The 20,849-nt window shown below is 43.7% G+C and overlaps 1 long non-coding RNA gene across 1 annotated transcript; it reads right to left on the reverse strand.

Annotated features, from left to right (window-relative positions):
- Positions 1-14,835: 14,835 nt before the first annotated feature.
- On the reverse strand, positions 14,836-20,091 carry LOC101134218 (uncharacterized). The gene is made up of 3 exons (XR_002006156.4): positions 19,998-20,091; positions 18,511-18,617; positions 14,836-16,674 (listed from the first exon to the last, which is right to left on the reverse strand). It is a non-coding gene; the product is annotated as an uncharacterized lncRNA (long non-coding RNA).
- Positions 20,092-20,849: the final 758 nt, after the last annotated feature.

Below are 20,849 nucleotides of genomic sequence, written 5' to 3' on the forward strand. Positions count from 1 at the left end.
TTAAAATCTGCATAAATATTGTGATCTTTAAATTTTTTTAACTTAATTTAAATCTTATATTGGCAAATGGCTAACATGTTCCTCACATAACTTCTGAATTCTCTCAGTATCAGGGAGGGTAGATGCATTTCTCCCAGAGCTTGAGCTATTTTCAGAGGCTAAATTAGAATTGGGCAAGGCCAAGTGCATTCTTCTACTTCTGTTGCTGTGCTGTGGGGGTACCTTGCCCATGGCTCTATCTCTCACCAGTCCTATTTGCTCTCCAAAAACAAGGTAAGAAGGCAGGGCCAATTCTAGCCTTGCCTAGGTGGTGTGGGGGTGCTGTGTGTGCTTGGCCTGTGGGCTATGCTGCCTCCTCAAGAGGGACGTGGTGGACACTTCTGTTAACGGCCAAGGAGACGATGCTGGCACGGGGTCCATCCTGCAACCCAGTGTACCAAATGCAAATAACAGGCATCTCTTCCAAAATCATCTAGGAGAAGCCATTCAGGAGGGAAGGGCGAAATACCTTCTAGAGCTCAGCTGTGACCCAGGGAGTGGAAGTCCTGGCCAATGGCCAATCATCATGGGGCCATGGGACTCTTAACATATGTCCAGCTTATGTTGAGCTCAACACCATGGAAGGACACTAGAGAAAGAGAAGGCTTGAGCCCTACCTTCCAGGAGCTCATGATTTCCCTAGGGAAACAAGACAAACCCAAAGGGAAGGTCATAAAAGACTGACTTGCATTGGAAGATTTTTGAGAAGGGAAAGCAGTGATTTGGGGTTCAGTGTTGTCCTGGGTGGATGACATAGTTGACACCTGTGTTTAGAAAGGCCTTCTGGAGGAGAGGAGCTTGTTTGGACCCTCAAAAGGGGATGAAGTCTGGGAGTCCCAAGACAGAGCTCCAATGGCTTCCTCATTTGTTTGCTCACTAGGCAAATACTTTTTAAGAATCTGCTGCATGCCAGGCCTGTGCTGTGCCACCGTATTAAGAAGAAACCAAGTAGCCATAGCCACATTGGGGAGAGTCATCTCTCCAGGGCAGATGGGGCTCTAAAGACCAAGAACTCTGGAGCCAGATGAATTCCTTATTCATGGGAGGAAGGCAAGTGTCACCCGGGCAGCGAGTACTGCTGTTGCTGCAGCTTTGTTTTATGACAATGGCTATTTGCCTCCATTTGTGTCTCCTCTGACTCCACATACCCGTCCTTCTTCCCGGTGGCCCCCCATGTCTCTGTTCCACATGGGAACAGGATTCCTGGGGCTGGCCTCTGAAGGTGTCCTCTGTCTGCAGGAAAACTCTAGTGATTGTGACCCTGCCCTCTGGCCTCTGTGGGTGTACCAGTGTGTGGAATCCAGGGCTATTCCACAACTGCAGTGGGGCTGGTGGAACATTCTCATGCCACAGATCAGGAAATCATCTCAAGACATCTGCCAGCTCAGGGCTCTGAGAGGGATTGCTTGCCAGATGCTGAAACTGCGTTTATTGAGCTGGGGTCTGGTTGTAATGGTAGTGTTGGATTCAGACCTCTGCTAAGTCCATAATTAAACAGGTAGAGTGGACAGACCTGGGAAGCTGGTAATGATAACAGCAACAACAGCAACAATCCCAGGCATGGGACCTCTGTCTCCAGCTGGGATAAGAGATGTTTTGAAACCTTGGCACTAGAGGAGCCTTAGAGGTTATCTTACCAGCCAATGCTTTAGTGCAGGATTTCATCTACAGATTTTCTTAATACTGGTCATTTAGCCTTGAATGAATCAGTGGTATGCTGGTAAATGTTTAACAAGTGGCTCTCTGGAGAAAGTAAAACAGTCTTGATTTGCGGTTGTCAGTTTCCATGGTATAAATAGTCCCACCATGGCTGGTTTCAATTTACCAACAAAACATCCATGAACGCAGAATTGGGAAGAAATACTGACAGCTAGCTCTCACGAGAAAGTATGAGCCAGATCCTGCATACTGCTGCTTTAATGGGATACCGCTAAGTGACAGGAAACCCACTACCTCTTGGTACAGCCCATTCCAGTCATCGTTCCTTCTGTCTGAGGTCTGTCAGATTTGATACCTTTTTGAGGACCAAAGTAAGCCCATCCTGAAGCAAACGTCAGAAAATTATACCCAGCCAGAGTCTGTCATTCTTTCCTGTTAATGAGTAGTCCCCCAACTCCCCATTCCCATTTCTGGTTCCTATTTCTACAGATATTTAAAGAAGAAGGGAGTTAAGATTAGAGGTGAATGATTCTCATGAAAAAAGAGTAATGATTATGTACTGGTCTTGGATAATAATCTTGTACTGACCCCCAGATTGCCCACATATAGGTTACTCCAGATCTAGCTCATTACATTTCCAGTTAATCTCATTCGACAATCACAATAAAGCATCTACTTTGTGCAGGCCGTGTGCTGGACACTGTGGGGAAACAGTGAGTGAGGCATGGCCTCAGCTCTTGGTGGCTCACTGTTTAATGAGCGAGAGACAAGTCAGCCAAGACTCTCAAGTGTTTTGTTCCATGAGAGAGGGGCAGAGAATGTGCTTGGAGGTCTCCAGTTGTTAGAAAGGTCACTTCTGACTGGATGGTCAAAGAAGATGATGTGAAATTTTAAGCCTCAATGGTAGTCATATGTAAATTGCTACAATGTTTGTGGTTTGCTATCTCTGGTGTCCCTGCTATGGAAAGGGACCAGTTTCTGTGTCTGACTTCTAAGAGCAGAGAACACCTTCCCCATGAAGCTCTGGGTAGCTTCTGTCACACATATGGCTGCAGGAATCTGCTCACGTTGCAGTGACAGGCAGGGGATTTAACAGCACCATCATTAGGCCTGATCAATAGCTCAGCATGTGGAATGGAATAAGCCCATAGTTCTTGTATTAGAAACATCATCTGTAGCAACTGCATGCACAGTAGCCAAAGTCTTTAGATATTGGACTCTGGTGCCAATTTTCAACTTCCATTACCTCGAGGTTGAGTAACATTATATTCACACACCAGAAAACATGTGGGCTATTGATAGCCAAGCCAGGCCACGTTCTGCATCTCCGCTGAAGTGGGGTCTGCTTCCCACGGGACTCAGGAGGAATTCCCCAACTTCTATGCTGCCTTGGTGCAGAGGGATAGAGAGGAAGAGTGGGTATCCGTTAGGAGTAGGGTGGAAATATAAAAGATGACCTTTAAAAGCCAGCTGCTGTGAACAAACACAGCTACTCACAGCAGTAAATGGCATTTGTTTAATAGCCATTTAGATTTGGAGTTGATATGCACAGTGAGTTAAACTGACCCTGTCTCTGACCTTCAGAGTTTATAATTTATCACCAATGTGGTCAACACAAATCACCAACAAGTAAAATTTCTATCACATGCTGGTCCTGAAAATGGTGAAACAACCTACACAGTGAAACCATACCTTCCTGCTGGAGTTGAACCAGAGGAGGAAAGCTGCGTAAAGAGGTGGCTGCTGCAGAATTCCCAGGATTTCCAGATTAAATCAACTAATTAATTAATTCTCTTTCTCTCTCCTCTTCTTCTTCCCCCCGACCCCCATGCCTCCCACTTCTTGGAAAGGAAAGTTCGAGCAAGCATGAAGGAACACAAAAAAGAGAAAGATGTTACCAACTTCAAGAGCTTCAGTGTCTGAAGCCAATCAGGGAAAACTGGATGAAAGATTGTTGAGGGGTTCATTTATTCATGGCCCCTAACTCCTTAGTGTTTTCATGCTAAAGATCAAGATGAGGAGTATAGCAATTTTATTTAACCCAGTAGGTCTTCTTTGGCCAATGTGTTTTTCCATCGGGAGAGAAATGCAAGAGTGCTGAAAACTCTGGTAGACAGCAAAGCACAGAAAATCCCTTTCACAAGTAGCAGAGACTTTGACTGGTTACAAGGTGGGTTAGGGGGCTCAACCCCTGTTCTTTGTTAAGGTGGCATCCTCAGCCTCCTGTCATTTTTCGGGAAACTAATTGGAGACTCTACTGACTAGGCAGGCCACATAGACAAGGCCTGTGCTGGATGTTTGGGCTGTATTTGTTGTTGTTGTTGTTGTAGCTCAAGCACTTTGATTCCTGGCATCAGAAAAGCCCAAATCTAGATGAAGAATGAGTATGTTTTTCATCACTTATTCTATTTCACCAATTTTAAGATATACTTTTCTCCTTATTTTCCACATTTTAACATCTATAAAATTAAGGGCATTGTGCAGTTACTGTCAGCCACGGAACAGTTGTGACATAGTTGTCATCATCTATGCATGTGAAGACCTGGTCTTAGCTATTAACATATTCGCTGCAATTGTGTTTTGAAGCTGTATGCATTTCGATTCTACATATGTTAAGTTTAATTGAAATTTGTAATGTTTTAAAATAAATTATACTATGCTTTGGTATTGAAATAAAACAAAAAAGGAGTAGATGTAAAACTGATATTAGTGAAACAAATATTAATATTTGTCACTGGAGAAATAACCAAAATTCTGTATTTTCTTGCAGAACACCAAGTACTGTGTGAAAATATGGCTTACACTTTAATGTGCCAACAAATCAAATCACCTGGGAATATTGTTAAAAATATTTGGTAGGTGGGGGGAGGGGAGGCAGCAGTTCTTCATTTGTAGCCAACACCCGGGTGATATCAATGCTTCAGGTCCAGAACACAGTTTGAGTAACAAGGCTTTACAAGACCTAAACAAATAAGTTAGCCACAAGTGGATAAAACTGTGCTCATTTTGTTTCTGAGTTGTGTGCAGTGGATTGTGTATCACTTAAGTCATGCTACTAAAGGAAAGAGAAATACCAAATCCCCAGGGATAGGATGAAAGAAATTTTGAAGCAATAATGGTGTGATTGATTTCATGTGTCTCACATGGCTATTGATAAGGTATCATGTCATAGTTTAATTTAGATACCAAATATAACGTCTTATGATCAATTGGCCTCAGATTTAATGAAAACCATAATCTGCATACATCATTGTCTTTATATAAATCATGATACACCATGTTTCACCTCTATATAAGCACTATATGAACCTTTCCTCTGCATCTTGTCAAGAAAGCCAATGACAAGGTATTATGTTCTCAAAAAAACTCAGCAAGACAAAACACAATCTTAAATATAAATGACTTTCATTTCTTTCAAATTTTTGCTCTCACCTTCTTCTTCTAACTAAATGGATTAGATACTACATTTTAAATTGAATTTTCAAAGAACTTAAGTAGTATTAGTCTCATAGCCACGCTGTCTGATTAACCAAGAAGCTAAAATAGGAAAAATATGCGGCCCAAAAAATGATGTTCAGATACCAACAGATACGAAAAGTGCATTCAATATGTTCCTTCGGGCAACAGTTACTTGGCACGGCTGGGGCTGTTAACTACCAACTTTGTCTTTATAATGGTTCTAAGATCATCAGAAGTTACTTTTGTGTATAAAGGGCTATAGTACAGCTAGGGAGATGCCAGACAATGAAAACTTTCAGTCTCACAGCTCTTATGTGTTGTTCAGAAAGCTTTATATTCCACAAACACCCATCACCAGCTTTTTTGAAAAAATAAAATATAGCAAATCAAAATTGACAGATGAGGCAGAAATCAGAGTTTGGGCATGCAATGGGGTAGGATATTGTAGAGGACAAGAATTGTTCAGAAATTTAAATAGGAGTCCTTGGATTCTTGGCTGAGGGCTGCAGTGTCTGTGTATAGGTGGGGAGAGTGGCTGCTCAGGGTCTGGGAGCTTAATATAAATATAAGAGGTCTCAAAGAGCTCAAAGATGAATTATGATCAAGCCAGAATGGAGAGAACTCAATAAGCATCTCAAACATTCAGTTATTATCTTGGAAAGGTCATATATTAGGAATAAGGACCATGCTCTAGAGTAAAGTTCATACCCTGAGACTAAGGAAAAAGAAACAAAACCCAAACTAGATCAGTTCTAACAAAGAATAAAATCAAACTCAGCAATATCAAGAGGACCCACCAATGACAAGTATCTTCTAGAACAAACAGCAATAGCTTTTAAAGGATGAGAACATTATTCAGATTCCCAAACAGTGGGAACAGTGTGAGGAATACAACAAAAATTACTAGACATACTAAGAAGCAGTAAAATGTGATTGCTAGTCAAGAAAAAATAAAAACCATAAGGCAACCCAGATGTTGTAATTAGCAGACAAGGAATTAAAAACCTTACTATAAATATGTCTAAGAACTTAAAGGAAAAGATGGACTTAATGGGGAAACAGATGAAAACTGTAAAAACAAACCAAATGGAAATTTTAAATTGAAAAGCACAATATCTAAAATGAAAAATTCCTTGAACTGGATTAACAGGAGATTGCAGACTGTGGATGAAAGGGCCAGTGAATTGGAAGAGAGAACAATGGAAATGTTTCAATCTGAAGAATTGAGAAAAGAAAGAGTTAAAAATTGAACAGAGACTCATCTCCTATGGGAAAATAGCAAGCAATCTAACATATGGGTAATTGGAGGGCTTCAAAGATAAGAGAGAGAATGAGGCAGAAAAATACTTTAAGAAATAATTGGCTCAAAATTTCCCAAATTTTTTGGAAAACATCAACTTCAGAAGATCAGCAAACCCCAAGTAGGATTCATTTAAAAGAACCCATACCAAGGGACATTATAGTCACTGGCTGAAAACAAATAAAAAAGAATAAAACCTTCCACATGATACAATACCTGACAAAATATTATACAAGAGGAAACTAAAGACCAATATCCCTCTGAACACAGACAAACATAAAAAATCCTTAACACATTATAAGGAAATTGAACCCAGAAATACATAAAAAGTATTATACTAGTTATGACCAATTGAAATTTATCTCAGAAATAGAAGCTTGGTTTACCATTTAAAAATTAATAATCATAACTCACTATGATTAAAAGAACAAAAAAGAAGAACCATATGATCATCTTAATAAATACAGGAAAAGCACTTGACAAAAATTCAACACCCATTCATGATCAAAATTCTCAGAAAACTAGGAATAGAAGGGAACTCTCTCAATTTGATAAAAGGCATCTATGAAAAATCTACAGCAAACATCATACTTAATCATTCAAGACTGAACATTTTTCCCCTAAGATCAGAAATAAGACAAGGATGTCTGTACTCATCATTTCTATTAAACATTTCGTTGGAAGTCATATGCACTGAAATGGAGCAAGAAGAAATTAAAGACATATAAATTGGAAAGAAATAGAACTATCTTTATTCACAAGCAATGTCATCTTGTATGTAGAAAATCTAGAAGAATCTACAGAAAAAAATACTGGAATTAATAAAATGAATATCATTGCAGGTCAACATACACGATTAATCAGAAGCTTGGCTTGGGACATGTTAAGTCTGAAATGTCAGGTTGGCAGTTGGATTTGAAATATAGGGTTTGAGGAAGAGGCCTGTCCTGGAGAAATAAATGTAGAAATAGATTTTAGAAGATATTTGTGACCTTTGGATGAATGAAATCCTCTAAGGAATAAGGATGGAGAGGGAAGAAGAGAGGTCCAAGGACTGGGAGTCCTTTGGTGCAGAAAGTCTTTTAAGTTTCACACAGTTTGCTCTTTCTCTGGGTCCTGATTGTGAGAAGAGGGACTTGTGGGGCTTGTGCTGTGGTGTAGAGTCAGTATAAATCAATATTTGCTCTAAGGGACTCTCATTTGAAGAACAACAATAGGCTCCCAGAGGGTACTGGAACTCTTACTTACATAGTCAGTTCTCATTAATACTAACTGATGCTCCCCAATCAGCATTAGTGATGACCTCTTTGGGTAGCTGTAGGGCAGAATTTGTCCCTTCTGGCTTGGGAAAGGGGTCATATGAATCTTATTCCCTTGCTTACCCAACAGGAGGCATTTCTGTGATAAACTCCAGTGCTGTTTCTTTCTTTGGCTTTTTTATTATGCTTTGGCATCTCATCTAGTCCATGTGCAGTATCTGTCTCTGGGGCTCTGTGGAAACAGGAATGCTCCAATACATCACCATCATCCCCATCATCACCATGCTGCTAGTCGCAGAGTGCTCACTTGGACGTCTCACTCCTCTTCCACCCCCAGAGCCTGGAAGATGAAAATGCTGGGCATTTCATAGAGCCTCAGGCTATTGACAACTAGTGTAATATATAGAGCCAGATGGCTTTACATATTTTTCTGAAGGCAGAACATAGCTTGTCTTTTCTAAGATCTTATCTCTTTAATGAGCAGTGGTAGTATAATTAAGGCCTTTCTCCAATGCTATGGATATGCCAAACCTACTGGGAAGTTTGTTTAGCTTTCATAAATCAAATTGGTTTGGACCTTCGCACACTTGGGGGCCAGTTCTGACATCTACTGATGGTGGCTGTCATAGTGGTGTTTGGTTTTCTCTTCTCACAGGGAAATTACCTTTGTTTAGAGGGAGGCTTCTCGGGTGGTGCTAATTACTAGGGCCAGATGGCTGCTTTTAAGGCAAAGGTAGAGCTTGGGATGAAGGAGTGTTGCTCTCAAGTGGGAGGTGTGAGAGGTAGCAGGGCTCTGGGAAGGAGCCCTTTGGCATGGAGCAAGTTCTTACCTGGGAGAACCCAGGACTGCCCTGTCATGGACAGCCCCTGCCTGGTGGGCAGGACCAAAACCCCTTAGGTAGCTTGCTTGGCTCTGCTGGCTCAAAGAGGTCTACAGCATGGTTCCCCAAAGAGCCGGGTGGAAATAGATGTATTTGCAATTTGCATTCTAAACAAGCTGTTTGGAATAAATATGCTGGCTACATTGTTTTCTTGGCTCTTATTCATTGGTTAATAATGTGTTATTTTTTTGGAAATAGCTCTTTCTCTGTTGGCTTGAAAGATGAATCCAAGGGAAATGTTGTGTTGGATTCTGTGCTAATCTTTCAAAACAACACGTGTGCAGGAGTGGTTTGGTCAAACCTGGCTACGATCTCATAGAAACTCATAGCGAGTGGATCCAGACAAAAGGGGAACTGAGGATGAGATGAAAATTCTCTTGGCAGGTCCTGACTCAAATGTGGCTCCTGATGGGCACTTGCTCAAGAGTAGAGAGAAAAGGGCACAGGCTCAGATGGTATCCACAGGACTAAGCACATCACTTATGGCTTCTGCAAAGAAATTGAGAGACTATCTCACACATAGGCTCTGAGGGAGAGGACCCAGGCCAGTGGGAGCCAGGGCGGCAGCAACGCAAGTCCTAAACCCCCAGCACACAGGAAGGGAAGTGGGCAGAGAACGGTCAGCAGTCTGGGGTGCGCTGAATAGACTCAGACCCCAACATGTATGTCAGCCGTCCCGTCACCCGGACTGCGGCACATCCTTGGTGGACACGATGTATTGTTCTGAAGCAGGTTCTTTTTACAGACACAGCTGCTTGATTATGTTTTTGAGTTGCTTCCTGACGGGCGGTGGGGGAAAATCTGAGAACAGCTGCAGCCTCAGTGAGAATGAGGCCAGAGTCCTTGTGTGTTTTCAGCCCTTCTCAGTTTGGGGCCAAACACACAAGACTCTGTGAAGAGAAGGCTGAGCTGAGTTTCTAGGCCCTTCTATGGTGACCAATTCAGAATGTCAGTCAGCCACACTTGCAGGAAGAGCCTCTGGGCTGGAAGTAAGGGTGGAACAAGAATGGGTTCTTGGTGCCAAGATGGCCCAATCACTGCACAGAAGAGCATCTCCCATCTAGCCTGTCTCTCATGGGCCTTGCTCTCCTGCAATGCTAATGAAGGGGTGACTTGCCCTCTGCCCCACTCAGAGAGGTCAGGACAGACACCATCTCAGCCTTCGCAGAGTCAACTCTCCCAGTGGAAAGTCCGGTCCTTTCAGCCAACATTTATGGGCATCTCGTCATGCCAGAAACCATGTTTTTTCTGTGGGACAATCTTATTCTTGGCCTTGGGGAGCTCCCAGGTTAGTGAGCAGCAACCCCATTAACTCACACAAGTTCTCAGAGCAGCAGCTACCAACATTTACTGCACTAATATGTGGCAGACATTTTCACCAGCATCATCACATTTAATCCTCCCAACAATGCCATGTGTTTAGCGCTATGATTATCATCTCATTTTGCAGATGAGGAGATTAAGGCTTAGAGAGCTAAGTAACTTGACCAAGGCTGCCGCTAGTAAAAGGAAGAGCCAGGGTTTAAACTCCAGAGCCCACACTCTTTATTAGAGCCAGAGGACTGATCTCAGAGAAAAGAGATACTATAATCTAGTTCTTATAATAAGCATTTGATGTTACACACTGTGCTATGGAGGGGCCAAGGAGGTTATTCAAATAAAGAGATTAGAGAAGGCTCTTTGGAGAAGATGATTCATGAGACAGACTTTGAAAGACAAATGGAATTTCAGCAAGTTGCAGATGGGGAGGAAAAAAAAAACCCAGTAGGAGGGCCAGCCTTTGCAAAAGTGTCAGAACTGAGCAGGGCATGTTCGGACTGAGAAGCCTAATATGGTGGGAACCTGGGACTTGTGAGAACAGGTGGTGGAAGATGACACAGGACAGCTAAAATTCTGGAGTCTGACTTTTACCGTCTGACACAGATGGTAAAAGCCATGAGGGTTTGAGGCAGTAATGTTTCTGATCCGAGTGCAGATTTGTGATTGATGGTGACATCTGATGAACCCCAGGTGCACATGTCTCTAGGCTGTCTGGGGCAGTGCCACCTGCTAATATTAATGAAAATAGCCAGCATTTGTTCTAAGTGTCTGCATCACTGCCATCATTCCAGAGGCTTTATATTCATTATCATTAGTCTTCATCATAGCCCTGCAAAGCAGATAAGAAAACTGAAGCTCGGAGAGGTTAAGTCACCTCCCTGAGGCCACCCAGCTAATGAATGATGGAGCTAGGAGTCAGACCCAGATTTGTGTGGTTCCAAAGCCATGCTCTTTGCACAACACATGGAACTTTTCCCCAGAGATTAGAAATGAAATGAAGACCATTTTTCTGCTCATCCTCATGCCCAGGAGGTCACTTTCCCAAGTGTAAGTTGACAGTGAGGCTGCCACCTAGCACTGATTTTACCTGCAGGGAGGGACTTTCCACCAAGTCTTTCCATTGCCATCACTGTTGACTTCTGAGCTGGGCTTATGTACAGTGGAAGGCAGTGCAGTCTCTGAAGAGAGAACTCCAGGACAATCTCTTGTATTTGAAGGCAAGGGGGATCCGCTTTCCTGTCTCCTGCTCCATCTGTCCCCATTCTAAAACAGCCAAAGGCTCCGCAAGGCTTCCTCTGCACTGCTCAGGTGCACGCCAGTTTGGAATGAAACCAACTCTCAGCCAATTAAATGGCGTACGGGAGCGTTGATATAATTCTGAGAGTAAGGACTTGTGGACAGTTTTCCCTTTGGTTGTTCACTTCTTTTGCATTGTGTTTGAGTGTACAGATGTGAAGCCACAGCTGGTTTCCTCCTTTCTGTGAGGGCCCTTTGATAGCCAGTCAACTGAGTTTTCCATTGTTATTTTTCACAGGTCTAATAGCTGTTGGCAACCACTTTGTGTTATTTTGTTCGCATAATTATTCACTGAGCATGAAATACCCCCGAACAACCATCAGCGTCTCAGCTGTGGCCTTGCTAGCTGGCGTCACCACTAGAAAGTGGTTAAAACCTTGAGGACGAAATGGGGATTTTTTTCTAATAAGATTGATTCAGCCACTAAGCGCAAAGCCTGACACATGCGTTGAGTTTGAATTCACTCTGAGTTGCTGTGACATGGTTGCCCAAGTGCCCTGAGTTCTGCCAAGTCTGTGATCATAACCCTTCTTAGAAAAGTGTTTTTAGGGAAGACAGGTCAGCCTGGTCTCTGCTGCTCATGATTGAAATTGAGGGCAGAGACTATTGGACCCCACATGAAACCTCTTCCTTCCTGCCTGGGGCTTGTCTGTTCTTCAGTGGCTCATGTTTTACTAGCAGCTGCTTCATAGTTCCAGCACTCAGGAAAGCATAGATACCCAAAAGAGAAAACTCAGAGAATTTAATCTGCTCTCTGCCTGTGTAGGCTCATGTGCTGTTTGGAGAGAATGTAGAACTTCTCCCTTTATCTCATAACTTGAACTACAATTGCTGGCAGTGAAGTTCAGGGCCAAGGGAGGAGTAAAGAGAGTAGGGCCAAGGGATTGCATTGATGGGCATGACCAGGCAATGAGATGGCCACAGGAATTCATGCTTAATAAGAGACTTGGGAATAGCTGCAAGTTTTCTGTTTGTGTGAAAAAGAGCCTTAGGAAGTGTTTTGAATCTTGAAAAAAAAATCTTATAAATAGAAGGAAGAAAGAATTTTCCCTTAGTAAGCTTCTGAGGATTACGTTCCAAGGCCCTAGGGGAGGAAATAGGAAAGAATTTAATTTCCCGCTGGAAGGATTTGCACACTGCAGGCAGGGGTGTTGGTGGCGTTCTCACTGAGGACGCTGCACACGGAGGAAGAGCCCTCTCCGGCCGGCCTTGTCTCTGGAGGGAGTTCAGGAGACCCAGCATGTGTTTCAGGAGCCTTATGGCAGATCACTCATTTTTATTTAGACTAGGATTTCCATTTAGCAAGTTGATCCAATAGTCCCTGTATACCTGAGGTTGTATAGGTGGCTGCCTTATCTCTGTTCCTTCAAGTTCTGGTAACTTCTGAGCCACCAACTCCTGGCCACCTAGACTCAGGATGTCTACAGCTTTGGCCTCAGTTTCCTTAGCTGTAAGATGAAGATTATAATTGTAGTCTCCATAAAGTTTTTGGAAGGATTTAATGATCTAATTCATGTAAAGTACTGATTATATGTATATACTCATTATATATATAATTTCCCATTTATGTATATATATACACATTTATAATATAATTTCCCATTATATATATATATATAATGGGAAGGACATAATACTAAGTGAAATATGCCAGGCACAGAAAGACAAACACTACATCATCTCACTGAAAAGTGGAATCTAAAAAAAGTTGAACTCATAGAATCAGAAGTAGAATGGTGTTTCCCAGTGACTAGGGAGTGGGGGAAATGGGAAGATGTTGATCTAAGGGCATAAAGTTTCAATTATACAGGATGAATAGGTTCTAGAGATCATGGTAACTATAGCTGATAATACTCTATTGTATACTTGAAATATTATATTATATGATATACAATATATTGTATACTATATTGTACGCTCTTTGCTTAGAGAGTGAAAAATATTCTCATCACAGAAAAAGGTAATTATATGAGATGATGGATATGTTAATTAGGTCAATTGTGGTAATCATTTCGCAACGTGTACTTATATCAACACGTCATGTTCTGCACCAAAAATACATACGGTTTTTATTTGTCAATTATACTGTACCTCAATAAAACTAGAAATAAACAAATAAATGAGTTTCGAGGAAACTTAAAAAATCTCAGAAGCCAACACTGGTACTTTATATTAACTAAATTCTAGATTTTATTTGAATTTTACCAGGTTTTTCTACTAGTGTCCTGTTCTGTTCCTTGATCCAATCCAGGGCACCACATTATATTTAGACTTATTTTTATTATCCTTCTCCATTTGTTCTGTAAGAATCCCAGGGACAGGAGCTGTGTCCTCCCTTCCCTCAAGCACAGCACAGTCATGCATGGGGCCATGGCACAACCAGAGCTTGGGGATGTTATCAGTGACTTTGCTCTAAAAACATCTTATCCCCAAATCTCTGTAATCTGGGGAGATCATTAGGGCCTAGGGTCCTAATGAGCAGTCCTCATTAGGGTAGAGCAGTCCTCAGTGCTCTACCCACCCTCAGCCCCCAGCCTCCTGGAGGACAGAGCCAGGGCATGTGCAGAGGAGGCCTCCTGGGCTCTGGGACACAGGGACACATGAAGTCTTTGCATTGTGCTCATGGCAGGGAAGGGGTCACTTTCTGTTTTCCTGAGGCTCTTAAGCCAGCCTTTGAGCCTTCCTCACCATCCCAAGCCAGTGCCAGTCCAATGCTCTCTGCAGAACAGGCCCTGCGGTGGGAATCCCTGGGGCCCTAGCTTTCTTTGTAGTATGACTCCTTGGAGTTTAGGCCTCTTCTCTGGGAGCACTGCTTGGAAATTCCACCACTGAGCTTTAGAAGGATCTTTGTTTCATTTCCTGCCTGGGGCCTGTGGTGGTAGAGAGAGGAAGGTGGTGGTCCTAGGGGCATAGGGCCTCCTGGGGTCTTCTGGCTTTGCACTAGACTCTTCTTCTCTGAGCTCAGGCCTGTGTGGCCTGCGATGAGAGGCCTCAACAGGGAGATTCATTCCGGGGTCCACTGAGAGTCTTATGAAGTGTAGGTAGCCTCAACCCCCAAATTAGTGCAGAGTTTGAATGAAAATCCTCAGCACTGGCTAGAGAGGGCAGGTCTTTGTCATTCTCTCCCAGGACCTGCTCTTGGGCTGCCTCTGGGGTCTGGCACTTTTACCTGGAGCCATGCTGAAGTCTTGACAGTTTCAGGTCCTGGGCCTTGGAGTTGTGCAGCAGATGCTTTCAGCACCCCAAGTCCCAGGGCACTCCTATCAGGCAGCCAGCCTGCCTGACGATGGAGCCTGGCTGACTACCAAGAATGTGCACTTAACGTACATTCCTACTCCAAACCTTAAGTATATTAATATTTTGAAACCTCAAATCAGTTTGTTCTCTTAAAAACTAGAACCACATGCCCTCAGAAACATTGTGCTGATGGGCTCTGATTTTTCTTTTCATGAAATGGAAATCACAGGCTGTGGAAGCAGGAGACCTGCGCTCCAGCCCAGCTGTAGCACTAAGTGCCATGTGAGCCTGGGCAGGTCCCTAACCCCAAGGCCTCAGTTTCTCTAGCTTAAGGGCCTACCAGCTCTGAGGGCTTATGATCCTAGAGGGAACAGAGACTTTGAAGTTGACTGGTTTATAGGAAAGTTTACTTGAAATCCATGAGGGCCTATGATTGCTTGTAAATGATTAAGATGCATTTTTTTGTAAGTCTAAACACAGGCAAAATGACAAGAATGTAAACAGTGCTTAGAAAGGCCCCTTCTTCTGGTGCCTGTGGATGAGAATCACAGTAAAAGCATGGAAGAGGCAGGAGAAGACAAGGCACTAGCTGGTCATTATGCCCCTGGGGGCCTGTGGCTGCCCAGAACTGGCGCAAACCAGCAGCCTGGACACCGGTTATGGTACCAGTTCCTTAGTTCTCTCCCAGGAACAAGGGCTTGGAGCCTGCAGCCTTAACTTCCCAGCTTCCCTCCGGGAGGGCCCTGCAGAGTTCCTGTTGCCAGCTTTGGATTCTTGTTGGAGCCATGCGACTCAGTGAGGAGGTCCCAGCTAACCAATTTATGGGAAGATGGAGTAGAGACAATAGTGGGAACCCTGTCCTGTGCCTGGCCCTTGCCCTGAGGTGTTTGGCAACCACAGCATCCACAGAAATCACTAGGTATGGGGTCTTGTGGGATAAGATTATTTTAGGGTAGAAAAGAGTTCTGTGGTTAATAACACAAATTGAAAAAAATGGTGTAAATGATCAACTTGATGTCAGTTGGCTAGGGCACCCCTCAGGAGGGGGACATGAGTCTATAAGGCTTTATTGTTTTCTTCATCAAGTGTTGACCGAGTGTCTAATCCATCCCAGGTACTATGTGGGTACCTGACTTGGTGGTGACTGTATGCCGGCTGGGGAGAAGGAATATGAACAGGTGAACCACAGTTGAAGAAGGGGTAACAAATGGCAGACAGGGTGCTTTGGTGAGAGTGGCCAGTGACTCAGATGGGGTAGTCAGGGAAGACTTCTCTGGGGTAGTGCCTTTACACTTAGACCAGAAGGGTTAGGAGGAGCCAGTGTACAAAGGGTGGAGGGAAAGGAATCCCAGGCAACACAACAGCACAGGCTAAGGCTCTAAAGCCAGGAAGGGCTGGGCTCGGGCTGCACAGAGTGGTTTGAATGAGTGAGGGAATATAGGCATTGAAGATGCACATGCAGGGTTTCTTTGACTATGTGTCCTGGGTAGTAGGGGGTGGCTTTGGGGTTAGGATGATCATGGGTATACAGGATGCAAAGAGGACTATGTGTGTACCCATCAGAGACCTTGGAATGGACATGCCCTAGATTAAGCACAGCACCCATGCAGCAAAATGCCAGGCTCTTGGCTAAGAAGCTGAAAACCATGGCTCCCTAAGCACTTGTAGAAAGACAGTGAATTAATGCAGCCTTTCCTACATCCACCCGCTTCTCCTGCCAGCCATCATCAGAGGCCATTCTCATAGTTCGCCCTTTTCTTATGATCATTCATATTTTTCAAAAATATTCTATTTCCTGCAGTCTCATTTCTTTAGGTGGCCCATAATTGCTTGGAGAGAAAGCTGTCGGGAGGCCCAGCTCCAGTGCCAGAAATTCTGTGAAGCCTTGTCCAACCTCATAGTCCTTGCTGAGGCCTGTATTCTCTGGCCTGTGTCAGCTTGATTCTCTAAGCCACACACTGTAGACAATTGCTACTCAAAGTGTGGTTTCTCCTTTCTCCTCCTCTTTCCTTGACTGGTACACTCCAAGCTCACTTAGTCATGAGAATGGAGGGACATTGCCAGCATTCAAGAGGTCAGAAGTGTGGCAACATTGATTGAGGATGATGCTTCCTTCACATGGGGTGGGAGAGAGCCTCCAGACACAGTGAGTTCCCAGGAACCAGCCGGGTTCATCAGGAGGGTGCTGCCTTGGAGAAGGATGACTCCAGGACAAGGGATGACCCTGAACAAAAAGTGCAGTCACTGATGGAGTGGAACTAAAAAAAAAAAACAACAAAAAAAAACTCTTTCTTTCAAAGCAACTGACTGTTATTAAGCACCTACTGTTAGCTCAGCCCTGGCCAGGTTCCAGGGAAATGGGAGAAGGTGCTCATTTCAATGTCAGGACCACAAGGTTTGTTTTTTTAACGGTGGTTTGCTTAGAGTCAAACAGAACTGAGAACATCCAGTCCCTATCTTTGGATTGAGCCTGTCATCTTTGTGCATGTGTATGTGTGTGTGTGGTGGGTGGAATGGGGGGCATAGGCAGAGGAGCTCATTTTTTGCTTCCTGATTGCTTTAGGCCTATTTATTGATCAAGAGCTTTGTTTGCTCAGTTTATTCACAGAATAATATACATATGTTGGCCTACTCCCTGCCTTCCTCTGTAGCGCCACTTCCTGACACCCCTACATCCATGCCAGTTATCAATATATTGCCTTTCAGCTCCAAATCTACCCTTATTTTCCTGCTTGTTGATAATGGAGGTGGGCTTTGTAAATATTTTTCCCTTATTGACAAAAAGCATTGGAGGGACACTGGAGAGAGAAGGGGTTTCCCCTTCCTGGTTCCCATGAGCCTGGTCCACCAGGCTCCTACAGAGCATGCTTTCTCCAGGCTTAGGTCCTGAGAGCATGTAGTTTCTGCTGTGCTAGGCTCATGCAGTGAACTCCTTTTCCCAATGCCTTGCTCCTGCAGATGGGGCTTTTTGAGCTCCTATAGTGCCCAGTGACTCACAGCCCCCTCCCTCTCAACCATGTCCTCTGGCAACCTTCCAGTGGAATGCCACACTCATCCTTGTAAGTGGTTTCCCCCAGGACTCCCTCAGGTGACTGTACAGTGAGTTCCTAGGCATGGCATGTGTGGACACCTTCCCCTGACACCCTAGTAGACAGATTCCCAGCAAGTCCTACCAGCAAGTCATCTGTCTTCATTACTTTTTTCTCGTCCAGTAGGCCATGGCTGTCCCCTCTCCAAGATCTTAATCCCAGCCCTAGTGGGAGGAAGAGGCTCTTCTGTGGGCATCAATCTCAGCCCTACGGGTAGTGGCTGCTACCTATATCTGCTGTTCTTATATTCTTTAACTCTTACCAGAGTTAATTCTGCTCTTTTATTAATAATTCTTCATATTAAACTTTTTTTCTGTTTGAAAATTACTCTGTGGTTTCTTTGTCCTGATTGGACCCTATGGGCAGAACTTTGAGGAGTGCATTTGCTTGTCCACTAGTGTGAAATGAAAGATAGAAGTATGGATCTACATAGATTTATAGGTAGTTGCTAATGGTTTGGCTGGATAGACAGGAACTTGGAAAGAGCAGGATTGGAAGATTAGTGATAGTAAAGTCTGGGGAAGATATATATGGATGGATCTCTCTCATAATGGGCACAAACGGTGAAGATATTTGAGTCCCGTGTGAATGCCCAAAGGGCATCATTACTGTAGAAGAGATTAATAATCAGACAAAATAACATGCTCAAAAGCTGTCAGCCTCTTCCCTCAGCCACCCTAGTGCTTGCTCAATGGGACCATGAACAAAGAAGCCAAGTTGGCAGGGATGGAGGCTATGCAGGGGCTTAACAGTGTGGACTGCCCCTTATAAAGGCTGTACTAATACTATAGCTGCGTGCCTAACCTATCTACAGCAGAGACTAAACACTGAGCCCCTGATATGACACCATTCCCTGCGGGTGAGTAGACAGTCACCTGGTGGCAGATTGATTACAATGGACCTTTTCTATTATGAAGGAGGCAGAGATTTGTCACCAAGAGAATAGATATGTATTCTAGAAATCGACTTACCTTCTTTGCACATAGTGTTTCTGCCAGCACCACCATCCATGGATTCACAAAATGCCTATCCACCATTATGACATTCTCCATAGCGTTGCTTCTGATCCAAGAACCCACTTCTCAGCAAAGAAAGTGGTGCAATGGATTAATTCCCATGGAATTAACAGGTCTCACTATATACCCCATTAACTGGAAGTGGCTGGGCTAAATGAAAGGTGCAGTCACTTAAAGAAGACTCAGTTGGAGCACCATTTGGGATTAAACACCCTGAAAGGATTGGGTTCTGTCTTAAAGGACATAGTATATGCTTTGAGTCAGAGACCATAATATGGCGTTATTTCCCCATAGCCAGAATACAAGGGTCTGGGAATCAAGGGATATAAATAGAGTTACATCTCTTACTATTATGTCTAGTAATCTATGCACAGAATTTTAGCTTTACACAGGAGCTACAACTATGATTTCATTAAACTGAAAGAAGGATCTGGTCATTTTGGGCTTAAGGACTGTGATAGTCTGAATGTGTCTTCAAAATTCATGTATCAGAAATTTAATCTCCAATGCAACAGTGTTGGGAAGTAGGGCCTAATGAAAGGTGCTTAGGTCATGAGGCCTCCACCTTAATGAGTAGATTAACACCATCATAAAAGGGCTTGTGTGGTGGGTTCATGCTCTTCCACTCTTCTGCCATGTGAGAACACAGCGTTCATCCTCTCTTGCCCTTCCACCTTCCATGGGAAGACATAGCAAGAAGGCCCACACAAGATGCTGGCACCCTGATCTTGGACTTTCCAGCCTCCAGAACTGTGAGAAATAAATTTCTGTTCTTTATAAATTACTCAGTTTCAGGTATCTTGTTATAACTGCATAAACAGACCAGGACAAGGCCACTGAATCAAAAGGCAGAATAAGAAGTTACTCTACTGGCTGGAGTGATTGATCCTGATTACCACGGGGTGATTGGATTGCAGCTATATAATGGGGGCAAGAGAGACTATTTCTGGAACCAAGGAGATTCTGTAGGTCACTTCCATACCCACTAGTAAAAGTTAATGGAAAACTACAGTAATCAAAATATAGGCAGGGTAATTGAGGACTCAGAGCCTTCAGGAATTAAGGTTTTGGTCACTCTACCAGGTAAAGACCCCAGTCCGCTGAAGTCCTGACTAAGCATGGGGAAGCACAGATTGGTTAGTAGAAGAAGGAAGCCATAGATATCAATTATAACCTCAAGACAGTGATAGAGACGAGGAGTGTACCAGTTCTGCATATTTTCTCTAGAGGAGGAGGAGACTGCAGGCTAGTTGAGGTACAAAGAGTCAGAGGGAGGGAGAAGACTTTCCCATAAGACAGACCAATCTCCACTCCCCATAAGCTTCCTTTGGAGGATAAAGGAGCTGAAAGCAGTGAGAGCAAAATCAGTAGGCCATGTCCATGATGGGTGGCCAGAGAAGGAATATCTCATTGACAGCAGGTATTTCCTTATGGGATCCAACCTCCAGGACTGAGTTGTTCCAGGAATTGTATAGCCAGACACAGCCACAGGGCAAGCATATACTCAAGGTTCTCATAGGGAATGTTGTTCTCTCTGGGGCTAGGAAGCTTTGGATGGTGGTGAGGGTAGTGGCAGGGCTAACCTGGGACCTGCCATATAGAGCCCCTGTTTCTTAGTGGCAGTGGCAGCCAGAGAGCCACAGCCTGCTTACGAAACAGCCACCAGTGGGACCCAATTGTGACATTTTCAGCAGGAGAGACAAACATGGGCAACCATCTAGGGAAAAGGAGTACCCAAAATTGTGAGTATGGGTTACTAGGTACAATAGTGCAAGGAGCCTGGATTTCTGGGCCCATGTATTACGGCAATGGAAAAAATGGCATCATGTATTGGTTGCTGGTTTAAAATTGCAACTGTAGCCTGTTGGAGAGCCCCCAGTCTTGCAAGGTATGGTCTCGCAACCAGCCGTAGCTAAGGGCTTAGGAGTCGATTCCAATATTCTATAAGGCCAGACGATTCTGGGACATAGGGTTTGTATCAGTTGGGTTTCAGTCAGGGAAGGAGAACCATTATGAGTGAAATGGAATGAAAGATTTCTTTAGGGGATTCAAACTAATGTAAGTGGGCGAGCTGGTGAAGAATTCCACAGAAAGCTGTTTTCTCTGCATCTCATGGTGGGCCTGAGGTTGTTATAGGTTACAGACCTACAGCTCAGGAAGAAACACTGGACATAAAGTGGGCAGGGCAAGGACAAACGAGTCTGTGGTGATGGTTGATTTTATGTATCAACTTGGCTGTGCTACACTACCCAGTTATTTAATCAAACACAAATCTAGATGTGATTAACATCTGC

The sequence above is a fragment of the Gorilla gorilla genome, chromosome 4 (genome assembly GCF_029281585.2).
Source record: "Gorilla gorilla gorilla isolate KB3781 chromosome 4, NHGRI_mGorGor1-v2.1_pri, whole genome shotgun sequence".
Lineage (NCBI taxonomy): Eukaryota > Metazoa > Chordata > Mammalia > Primates > Hominidae > Gorilla > Gorilla gorilla.